General features: G+C 34.8%; 1 protein-coding gene and 1 long non-coding RNA gene across 2 annotated transcripts in view; both read right to left on the bottom strand.

Annotated features, from left to right (window-relative positions):
* mpped1 (metallophosphoesterase domain containing 1) overlaps positions 1 to 2,475 on the bottom strand; it is a 76,942-nt gene extending 74,467 nt beyond the window's left edge. Inside the window, exon 1 of the mRNA XM_024287155.2 lies at positions 2,028 to 2,475. The gene's annotated coding sequence lies outside the window, so the exon portion shown is untranslated. The remainder of the gene's footprint in view (positions 1 to 2,027) is intronic.
* Positions 2,476 to 7,203: 4,728 nt separating this feature from the next.
* LOC118598054 lies at positions 7,204 to 8,018 on the bottom strand. The gene is made up of 2 exons (XR_004947135.1): positions 7,567 to 8,018; positions 7,204 to 7,305 (listed from the first exon to the last, which is right to left on the bottom strand). It is a non-coding gene; the product is annotated as an uncharacterized LOC118598054 (long non-coding RNA).
* Positions 8,019 to 9,627: the final 1,609 nt, after the last annotated feature.

The raw sequence follows: 9,627 nt of genomic DNA, 5'->3' as shown, positions 1-9,627 counted from the left end.
AACGCTTAAACACAAAATCTTTAACATGCTGTAACTTTCCAACTGCTAACACGATCAGCGTAATTCTTTTCTCCTTCAGAATCCTTCATTTAAATATTCATACCAGGAAGAGCATGGCAACTTTTTACTATTTATTTATAATTTTTTACTGCTGAAGAAAAAATCTCTGCACACAAATTCTGACAATATAACTATTGGAATGTTTTGGGTGAAGTCCTTAGTGCAGTAAATATAGCCCATGGGGATGTAACAATTCATTTCAACAACGATTTGATTCAATATTTATGGCTGTTGATACGACTCATAGTCAATATTGGTTTAATTTGATCGATCCGATTCACCAACCTAAAATGGATCCAGGACATCTTTAAGTCAAAACTTCAACCATTCAGAGATAAATACCTGGTAGAGCTGCAACACTAAACAACTAATCACCAAATATTTTTTTTTCAATTAGTCGATTAATCGGGTCATGCATAAACTGGAATTAAAACACACATCTTCACCATCATTAGCTTTACACTTTAAGTGTTTAAGATATATGCTAACTAAAAAAAATAAAAAATAAAAAAAGCATAATTTCGCCAAAACAGCTAGCATGTAAATATTAACTAAACTCCAAAACAGCCTAAAAAAACTAAAAAAAGCCTCAATTAGCCGAAACAGCTAGCATGTAAATATGAATTGAACTCCTAAACAGCCTAAAAAAATGGGAAAAAAGCCTCAATTAGCTGTAAATATTAGCTAAATTTCAAAACAGCCTAGAAAACAGAAAAAAGCCTAAATTAGCCCAAACAGCCAGCAGGTAAATATTAGCTGAACTCCTAAATAGCCTAAAAAAACTGGGGAAAAAAAAGCTTCAATTAGCTGTAAATTTTAGCTAAACTCCAAAACAGGCTAAAAAATTGATAGCTAAAAACGCTGAAGCTGATAACGTGCAAAAATATTAGCGGTTTTAAAATTAAAAAATAAAAACTTAGATTAGCCAAAACAGCTAGCATGTAGCTGATAAAAATAGCAAAACTTCAAAACAGCCTAAAAAAATGAAAACACCCTAAATTAGACAAAACTAGCCTAACTCCAAAACAGCCTAAAAACTTAAAAAAAAAAAAAACGCCAAAATTAGCCAAAACAGCTAGCATGTCACTGAAATATTAGCTAAACTCAAAAATAGCTTAGAAAAATCATAGTAAATTTCAAAATATTTGTAAAAGATAACAGAATCCCAATTTTTTATTTTAAAACTGTAACTTTTTAGAATAATTATAAATAATAAAAAGGCAGGAATATTATTTCCAGAATAAATCAACTTAAACTGTAAATAACTTTCAATGTTTTACTACTAATAAAAATATATTTAGTCAAAATTATACAAGTTAGAAATGAGCCCAAGATAACATCGGGACATTAATAACATTAAAATAAAATGATCTGGAGGTCCGGATAGAATTACCCGGAGGGCCAGATCCGGCCCCCGGGCCTTGACTTGGTGTGTACCCGGTGATCCCCAGCCCTAATCAGGATCCGTTTAAACATCTGCTGACATCCAACCTGGATTCACAGTTTTAAGATGCTTTTTTCTTCAGTTTGTTCTTCATTAAAAACAATTTCTCTTGTTCTACTTTTCCCCCACATGTGGATCAAATGCTGATCCTGCAGATAGCCTCAATAAAGTTATTTTAATCCAGTTTAATGGGTTAATTTAGACAGAAACGTGTTACTACTGGGGAGTCTTCCGCTGCTGTCTTCACGCCATCGTTTAACGGCTCGTTGGTCAACTTCCGCCGTGCGCTCCCGGGGCTGACACGCTGCGCCGCCCGCGGGTGACACGCGCGACTCTCTGCTGAGCGGACGCGACGCTGCAGGGAAAACGGGACCTCAAGGCGAGTTGGAGCGCCGGGTTAGACGGACGCATTCGCGTTAAAGTCGGTGGAGGGACGCGGAGTGGCGTCGAGGAGATAGAACAAGAAAATAACGGCTGCAGATGACAGGAAAAAGGCAATAACAGGATTGATTAATGAACCCACCTGCTCTGAAGGTCGAGAGGCGCAGACGCAGGTGACGCGCTGGTCACTGAGAGCGCGCGGGAGCGTCCTGGAATGACTGCTGCGCTCTTCTTCTTCTGTCTGTCTGTCACGATGGAGAGGAGCGTGGAGGGGGAGAGGACTGCGAGCAGCTGCGCGCGGCTCCATAGCCAAAAATCATTTCATCATCATCATCATCATCAAGCAGGAAGCAGCTCTGCTGCTGGAGACAGTGTGGGCACACTGGACTGGAGGACTTCCACCCGGGCCCACGCGGGCCAAGAGGGAGCAGATTGTGGCCAAAGTAGGACAGTGATGTGATGCAGGATCCTGGAGGATTTTCTGTTTTACCTTTATGACCCAACATGTCAGGAGTCTCCACAGTGGAGCAGCTCGTGCGCACAGGTGGTTTGGGAGAGTTTTACGCCGGATGCCCTTCCTGACCAACCATGGATTGTGAAGGGAGATCCAGACTGAACCATTTTATTTATTTATGTTATATCGTTAATTTATTTAATTTTCTTTTGCTTTTACTTTCTTACTTAAATGACATTTTATTTTTGTTTTATGATTTAATTCTTTAATGACTGAATTATATATATACATATATGTATATATATATAATTTTCATCGTACAACAATAAATTACCTAATATTCTTGACTTTGGAAAGAAGAAAACTTATTATCTCTGTCCCCATTTAACAAAATCAATTAAACTATTTTAACCAAATATATCTCTTTGAAATACACAATAAATACATTCAATTGTTGGCAGAAGTTGACCGATATAAACAAAAAACAGACAACTAAAAAAAATACTTGATAAAATCTTTTCCCAATATCTTTATAGTTTATATTGTCTTAGTAAACAACAACAAAAACAAAGCAAGGTAGCAAAAAAAGAAAACATAAAAAAGAATACTTCAAATGCCTTAGAGTATATATAATCTTTTTCCCAGAATCCTTATTGTTTCTAATGTTTATAATGTTTTCGTTATTTATTCAAGTTTCCTGGAATTTTGTCTTTTTTTTTAGTTTTCTAATAAAAAGAATGAGAAATGTCAGAATTCTTTCAGAGAATAATAAATAAACACTCAAACTTGATGATCAGTGAGTATCACATATCTATTAAATGATGTTTTATTTTGTTACTGTTTACTGGAATCACAAGAGAAGGTTTTATCAGATTAACCAATAATCAACAAATACTCTACTTAAAAAAAAACAAAAAAACTTTCATTTGATCTGATCAGAACCAGATTACAAAAATTTAGCAAAACTGTAACTTTAAGTTTAGTAAGTTTAGGATTATAAAAGTTTGCTTCTTTTCACTCCTTTCCAAGTAATGAATCAAACTCCACTTGACTTTAGTTAATAATTACCATATTTAATGAATCAATTTTTTTTCTAGTCAATACATTTCATTATTTCTGTAATGAGTTTGAAAAAATTGTTGTTTTTTCCTGTATTGTCTACAATCTATGTTTGAAATAAAAGAGATCAATAAATCAGATTATATTCTTATAGGGAGATATATTTTTTAGTAAATGAACAAGAAACCTGTTTATCCTTGATGTCAAATTGTAAAAGCACTTTTAGTTCAAATTCATTTAACCTTTTAGAACAAAGATTTTTTTTTAGCGTTACATAGCACAACATGTTAAATAAGACTGAAGATGTTTTTTTAATTCCTCCTTGTGTACATTTCCATAGCAGTTTATAGAAGTTCATAGTACTTTTATAAACTGGCTGGAAATCCTCTTTAGTCATGAATACTATAATGGAAACAGAATCATCAAGAATCATTCATTGTTTGGACTTTTTTTTACTTTGACACATATCATATAAATTATCATTTTACTTAGAGACCATCAACCTGTTCTATAGAAACTGAAAATGGAAATTAGTCTAAAAGGCTTTAATCTTAAATATTTGTATTTTTTAAATGTAATATTACTGTATGCTGTCTTAAACAAACCTGGCATCGGCTTTAGGTTTGGACATTTGTGCAATGGGACAAAAACGTTTAAAAAACACACTAAAGACATCTCGAAATTACTGCAAAATGTCAAATTTGGGCACATTTTCTATATTTCTGAAGAAATCTTGGGGTTGAAACTTATATTATAGAATATTTATTAACTATCTTAATATTTGTTATAAGCACTGACACTTAAATAGTTTGTGTAATTCAGATTCTGGTGACTAAAGTATAAAATATTTAAGGAGTTTCAAATATGATAGGACTACATGTTGTTTTAGAGGAAATGTGATCATCAAACCTTTACACTCCATTTTCAGTGATCATGAAGAGGAAAGTTCATGAGTTGAATCTCAGTTTTTCCAAAGCAAAATGTATTATTGCAATCTAAGGCTGCCATCTAGTGGAGAGTTTTATAATTACATCTGGACACAGATTTGCAGGTGAGAAACATTTTTTCTCATATGCTCTTTTTTACTTAATTGATATTTTTTATTTACTTTTATGTCTATTTATTCATTTGCTTGTCTGGTTATTTATATCTGTTTTTATTAATTTATTTATAATCTGTTCTACTTATTTTACATTTTGAACTCCAGTAGTATTTACAAAAAAAAAAACCAACATCTAGAAGTTTTTATTTCAAAACTGTAACTTTTCTGTTTATTTTAGAGCTAATTGCACCAATAGGTTGATGTGTCCCCCGGGGATAAATGTAAACTTAGAGAAAAGCATGTGCTGTTGGAATGATCGGAAAAGTGTTTGTCCAACTCAAAAAACACACGAGCGTCAGAAAAATGACAAATCTTGACACACTACATGAATGCAGAATACATTTCTGCAAAAATAACAAAGGTCGATTCATTTGCAGTGCACCGTTCATGGGGAGAAACCACCATTACTCTCGTTTGGAGGTCCAGAATCAATCATTTAAGGGGCTGCGTTTAGATAGTCAGCCCGATCTAATGACAGGAGGTTGAGCGACGTTTTCTTTTACTGTTTTTTTGCACTTCTTATGCATCTGCATAAGGAACAATTCAAAGGTCACCTGTCGTCTACAAGCTTTTCACTTTTCTACAATGTCACAAAAAATGATTTGGGATTTATGACAAAAGATGAAGCAGAAACAGACCTGGATCGTTGATGCTTTGGCTTGACGTTAGAGCAGATGGGTCTGTGTTTCATATCCTGAACCATTAGGAGGCTCCAGTAGGTACTGTTGCCAGTCCCTAATCTCAAAGAACGTAAGTGCAGTTTCGTGTTTGATTTCATCGAGGAGGTTCACTTTGAGTATCGACAGATTAAAAGAAGAGCTCAGATCATTTTACCATTAATGTTATCTGACCTGCTCTGGAGAGACTGAGGTGACGTGTTCAGTTGATTGGCACATTTTTAATTTCTGAGAGACTAGAGGTAAATGCACCATTCTACCACAGGGGCGTCAAACTCAATCACACAAGGGGACAAGATCCAAAACACAGCTCAAGTCACGAGTCGAACAGGGGAAACATTTATTAAACACTCTAAAACTACATTTTAAAACTTAAAACCATAACTTTTTAACATAATTATGAACTAGATATGTAACATTACCTGCAATAATGCTAGTGCTGAATGCTGTAAGCTGAATTTGGCTGCTGAAGATGCTGAAGCTGATAGCTGAAATCACTGAAGCTAATAGCTGAACAACCCGAGGCTGATAGCCAGCTAAAATGTTAGCTGAATGCCAAATTAGCCACAAAAAAAAAATTAGGTTAGCCAAAACAGCTAGCATGTAGCTTGCTTCAAAATAGCCTTTTAAAACATGTTTTTCAAAAGCCTAAATTAGCCAAAACAGCTAACATGTAGCTGAAATATTAGCTAAACTCCAAAATAGCCTAAATAATCGTAGTAAATGCCAAAATAGTCTAAAAAAAACAAGCAGAATCCCAATTGTTAAAACCTTAAAACCTTCACTTTTTAACTTAATTATGAATAATAAAAAGGCAGGAGTAATATTCCAGTTCAAATCAATTTAAACCTTAAATAACTTTCAATATTGTACTTTTCATAAACATATATTTTGTCAAAAACCTACAAGGTAAAAATAAGCCCAAGATAACATAGAGCTATTAATAACAATAAAATAGAATTACCTGGAGGGCCGGATCCGGCCCCCGGGCCTCGACTTTGACACATGTGGTCTAAATAAACCTGATCCCAAGTCAGTACTTTTGTCTTTGCTGTATCATTATAATTCTTTGATGAAACCAAACTATCTTAAATCATGTAGTCTTTAGGGTTTGACAGCAAATTTGTTTTTTTTTTCCCCACATTTTTCAACAGTTATTGAATGTGCACCACATTCATCTGTAATTAGAAGCCACCGTCACATTTTCCCGGTAAACAGTTTGTCTTTTATCGCTGTGCATCAAGTGAACTTTCTTCCAGCAGAGCGACAGCCAAAAGGGAAGCAGACAAGCCGATGATGGGAGCGTAATCTCATCATGTGGAAGACACACTGGCGTGCAGATGCTGCCTGTGATTGGATGCTGAGGAAATATCACTTAGTATCTGATCTCCTGTCAAACGTGATGAATGACCCCCCCCGCCAAAAGGGCATCTCAGCTGGTTGATTATTATTCTAAACAGGCTGTGAACTTCCCTGGTACTAAAGAATGACTGGAGGAGGATGTTTAGAGCCTGGTTACTCACTCCAGGAGTGTAATGAAGGCTTTTGTATCAACTTTAAGCTTAAAATCTACAATGTGAGATGACAATTTGGTTGTTGATTGACAACATTAAAAACTAAAGAAAAAGATGTGTGCTTCTAGTATTCTGCTTTTAAAAGCAACAAAATGCGGGAACCAATACAAACTTTTTCTCTAAAACACTTAAGACCCAATCTTTTTCAGGCCAGGACAATATTTTCACGGACAGGTCTAAACGGGGCAGAATATTTCATTTTTAAACTTTCTCTAAATCTATTTTCAAAATAAAATGCTATTACAAGAAATTTAGTTTAAAAAAAGTCTAAAAATATCAGTAGATTTTTTTTTGTTTTTTTACAGATAATAAAGAAAGACAAAGTTGTAGATTTATTGAAGTTATTTCTGATTTAAAACAATTCCATAAAGGAAACGTTACATGATTTATTTCCCCATAGAATGCAATTTTTACATCTGATTTTCTTTCAGGGCAAAAAAAGATTTATCATATTTTGTCTTTGCAAGAATTCTCATTTATTGGGTAATTTTTAACACAAAGGAATATTTTCTGTGTTAAAGTTCATGAACAGCTGCTGATCTGGTTCAGCCTTCCTGCAGGAAAATTATTCAATATTATTTTCACAAGTTTCCACAAATCAGCAAATTTATTTGATTGAACCTTCATAAAATGTTTTTTTCTAAATGAATGGCCCATCAGAACTATGAAATAAAGTACAGACACTTAAATTAATAGAAAACATAAATGAAGTGCACAATATTAAAAAATATACACTTATTTAGTCTTGCAAGTATAAACTTTTCACATAACTTTAACTGCAAATCATTAAAACGATAAAAAATTGAAATCCATACCTCATCAGAAAGTAAATATTTCATCAGAAATTCAAGAGAATCCCTGTTGGGGGCTTGTCCGGGATTATTGGGATCTTGTGATATTATTGGCAACCAGTTTTCTTTATCTTGTAGTACATAGTTTTGGGGTTATTTGTTTTTTGGACTTTTTTGTGTAGCTAGGTTGACAGTTTTATTGTGAGTGTCATGGAGCTCCCGGGTTCTTGTGTCCCCGTCCTGATTGGACCCAGCTGACTCCAATCATCCCATCCCTCCGGGCCACTATTTAGGATCTCCAGTATTCACCACCAGTTCTTCACCTTCTCCGGTACTCTTACACTGTTTTCTAGTTCAAGTAGTTCCTGTCTATTGCCCCACAAGACACGGGTGTAACATGAACTCTGACTCCAACTTTGTAGTTAGAGTGAAATAAATCTTAAACTCTTAGAGCTTGTGTGTCTAATTTAATTACAGCTGGGTTGAAAACAAATCATCAATCGATTTGAATTGATTTAAGCTTAACAGATCAATTCACAAAAACATAAATTGATTTAGCACATAAAGCTAAAGTTCGATAGCTTAATGCTAATGGAGTTTCCCATAGGACGGCTAATGCTAACGCTCGAGCGACCTAAACATACATTGCTGACTAAATAAACATCTTTATAAACTTACAGGCATGAATGTTTTCCAATCTCTTCTAAGAAAATATTTTTAAAGTAGCAGTTTGTGGTCTAAAACAGTTTTTTGTTCATACTTTCTTCTTCTTCTGGAATGAGGCTTATTTCTATAGCGCGATCGCCACCTAGTGGCCAAACTGAAGCACAATCTCGCAGAAACAACGTTTACAATGTTAATGATCTGAACATTTTCTCCTTTGGAGAATTCATTTAACTCTGTAGGATATTAACAATCTCATTATTTCATGAATACATTTTACAGTATCTAACCTGTATCAGATTAATATAAATATAATCAATTCATATAATAGATTATTAATGTATTTCTAAACAAATGTGTATACATTTGTAAAATCAAAATTTAATTGAAGGATCAAAAAAAATCGATACCCAGCCCTATATTTAATTTTACTTCATATGAACGATGTTTATGTCTTGTGCTTTTTGGGTGCATTACAAAATAATACCTTATTCTGACAGATAGTTCTGGGAATATGACATTTGAGTGTAGAGTTTCTGAAACATCTGGAGAAAATACACATGTTATGAAACACAAAAAAGACCACTCCTATTAGCTTTCTGCTACTGTTTTTTTATTTTGTTCAGTACCGGAATTTTTTAATTATTCAAACAATGGCACAACACTTTGTTACATTTTCTTCCTTTGGGCACAACCGAATTACACAAATGATTCCTCATATACAAACACACATACGTACACATCTGCAGTCACTGCTTCCTCTCACTCGTCCATCAGGATCTGTCATCCTCATTCACGCAACATTCAACACATTCTCAAGGAAACAGGGAGTCAACTATACATTTTGGAACATTTCATTTGTTTTAACACTCACACTAAAAAGCAGCCACGTTCAAGCATGAAGAACCACAACATGTCTGTGTGACGGCTATTCCATATGACCTTCTGACACCAGCGAGATTGTTGGATCTGGAATCTGAAATCACCGACACATTCTTTCAGCCTGTGAATGACTCTGCTGGCTAACAATCTGTCAATAATGCAGTGAGGTTTCTCTTGATACCTTACTTTTTGCATGGCGGCCAAAAATAAGAGCAGAAAGTCCAAAGTCAATGCGTTGCGAGACCGTTTCTGTGGTTTTTCCTGTTTCAGCCAATGAACTTTTAATATTTTTCACGACTCCAGACTTTTCCTAAGCTTTTGATTAGTCGCCGTTGCTACCTAGAATTGGTTTGCTCGAAAAAAATTCACATGAAACCAACTTTTGAGGGTTGAGGTTTTTGTGAAATTGATCTTCAAATGAAATTTTCTCATAGTTTTAAGTACTCGGATGGCCAAAGGGGGCTGCACGGTGGCGCAGTGGTTAGCGCTCTCGCCTCACAGCGAGAAGGCCCCGGTTCAAATCCCGGCTGGGACCTTTCT

This window comes from Oryzias melastigma, linkage group LG23, assembly GCF_002922805.2.
Source record: "Oryzias melastigma strain HK-1 linkage group LG23, ASM292280v2, whole genome shotgun sequence".
In the NCBI taxonomy this organism is placed as follows: Eukaryota; Metazoa; Chordata; class Actinopteri; order Beloniformes; family Adrianichthyidae; genus Oryzias; species Oryzias melastigma.
Note: the sequence above shows the minus strand (reverse complement) of the source record. Positions and strands in the feature narration are given on the sequence as shown.